Consider the following 2,619-nt stretch of genomic DNA (forward strand, 5'->3'; position numbering starts at 1 on the left):
AATTAGTATCTTGACATCACAAACATCTAATTTGAACCAGTGCTGCATTCAAAATACCATGTGACATACAAAAATCAATGTTTAACTGTGTTTTTCTAATATTTACTTCTAAATTAAGAAATGAAATAAATGTGGAATACTAAAATATGAATTATAATCTACAGTTTGATACCAAACTTATTGACATAAATTCATGAAATAGTAGTTCAATAAAACTTTTAATGAGAGTCAACAAATGCAATGACATGGCCTTTGACCCGTGACCCATCTGGAGAAGGTTAATTGGCACACGCATTTGAGTGAAATTTCCAAAATTAGATTGTGAGACATAATATTGAAAAAAGTATTATAATACTTCTTTTTGTCTTGGAATTTCAATCTTGATTTTTAATTTTTATTATTGTTGTTGATCAGCAAGTTCCATTTTATTTGATTGATATTCATTAACACATTTCTTTTGAAACTTTACCGACTGCAGTATTCACCACTAACAAAGATTTATCGTCATCTTTCAAAATGGCCTCAACATTACCTTTATTTTGCTAGGAAGTGCCATCTTTTGCTATATAAACTACATTCATGGTCAGAATCAATTTACTTCTAGTAAGTTCCTTTTTCAATAAATAAGTTTCTTTACATAAGTGCATTGTTTGAATATGATAAATTTAAAAAATAAGGATTTGAGTTATTTGAATATTCTACCATAACTTAACATACTCGCTCAACCCACCACTAACCCAATTTATTCTCAGAGAAGAAAATTTCTGTAATTTTCAAACACAACACAAAAAATGTTTTCTGGAACAAAAATGACATCTTAAAAAACTATAAACAAATTTCCCAGATTCGTGGTTGGTTCTCTAAAAATCTTAGTAGATTCCATTGTTCATTTATGCAGGAGCTTCCAAATATTACTGGCCATTACTATATTCAAAATAGAAATTCATTTGTATTTTTTCAAACCATATGCTGTGACATCACAGACAAATGATAACAAAGGATTATAGTAATAAAATCACTAAAACAGAAGTAAAATTCAGTGAGAAACAAGACCCCAATAATTAAATTCTCCTAGCAAATATAAAACTATACATTCGGATGGCAAAATTTTCTGAAAAAAAAAAATACAATAAATGCAGGTTAACCCTTTAGGCATGTATTTTTTTTTTCTAGTCATATCAAGCTCAAAATCATCATCAGATAATTCAGGTTCTAAGCCAGAATCAACATCAGCTTGCACAAGTTCAACTGTCTCTTCAAGTGTGAAAACAATTTGATGACATTTTAGGTTCATTTTCTCAAAAATTAAACAATTTTCATCTGCAAGTATTACCAATGTTTTGAATAGTAACACAAGCCACATTGGATATGAGTTAGCAGCTGAGATCATCTCCTGCCCAGATTAAGCTTTGTCTGTTGATTTTGTGTGCTTGTTTCACATTTCTAGCAGGAAATTCAAACTGCACTGTGTTGTTGTCATACGGCGAAGGGTGTGCCTAAAGGGTTAATTAAATGTGAAACTCCTTAGAATTCTGAAAAAATGAAATTTGGAACATTTCTTAAATTTTTTTCATGAATTACACTAAATACAGAGGGTTGAGTATGTTGTATTAAAATGATTTTGAATAAACAAATCAGCAAGTTACATAATGACAAATCATTTGTATACAAGTTACTTTCAAGACTTATCTGTTCAACCAGTGCATTCCTCAAGAAAGAAACAGGTATTCATGCAATTCCATACAAATGCATACTGGTCAAGTTGCTGGATTTAGTGCCTATGGATTTCTATGTGATCAGATCATTAGATTAGCTGCTTGGAAACTAATGTCCTCCTACAACAGACGACTTATGGAAAGCCTGAGGGGCAGAGGGGGTGTGCTTTTGACATAAAAGCTTTACAGTTGAGTCTTTTGCAATGAAAACTATGCTGCAAGCTTATTTTCAAAATGCATGGTTGTCAGGCAGAACATGAAAGGATGAGGCAGCATAGCTTATAATAACTTGGTGAGGTTCCATAATAGTTTAAATATAACATACTCAACCTTTGCATATGTTGCAAAATGACAAAACATCAATTCTAAAATATCTTTGGGTTAAAAACAATTGAAATAAGAAACAATCATTAATTTTACTTAAAAGTTAAAATGCAATGTTTACATGACACCTTAAAGCTGCTCAGTGGTTGTGACACAGGTCTAACAATTCTGAAAACTATTACCAAATTATATGACTGTCTAGATACTATGTTTCAGATCTTGTGATCTAACACAACTACTGAAGGAAATGTTTTCTGTAGCTGTGAGAAGGCTTGCTTTTACACAATAAAAAAACAAGCTTTCAACTTCCACACACAACACCAGCAAGAACTACAAGACAGGAAACACCCCTAGCAAGTTCTCACAAGCTTTAAAACACCAGCAAGAACTGCAAGACAGGAAACCCTACCAGCAAGTTATCTCTAGCTTTACAACATCAGCAAGAACTGCAAGACAGGAAACCCTACCAGCAAGTTATCTCTAGCTTTACAACATCAGCAAGAACTGCAAGACAGGAAACCCTACCAGCAAGTTATCTCTAGCTTTAAAACACCAGCAAGAACTGCAAGACAGGAAACCC

General features: G+C 32.4%; 1 protein-coding gene across 1 annotated transcript in view; it reads right to left on the bottom strand.

Moving 5' to 3' along the window:
• The window catches only part of LOC106472393 (integrator complex subunit 1-like), a gene marked incomplete at its 5' end in the record, with an annotated part of 45,851 nt that overhangs the window by 26,654 nt on the left and 16,578 nt on the right, over nucleotides 1-2,619 (bottom strand). The gene's annotated exons all lie outside the window — the stretch shown is intronic.

The sequence above is a fragment of the Limulus polyphemus genome, unplaced genomic scaffold (assembly GCF_000517525.1).
Source record: "Limulus polyphemus unplaced genomic scaffold, Limulus_polyphemus-2.1.2 Scaffold5294, whole genome shotgun sequence".
Classification (NCBI taxonomy): Eukaryota; Metazoa; Arthropoda; class Merostomata; order Xiphosura; family Limulidae; genus Limulus; species Limulus polyphemus.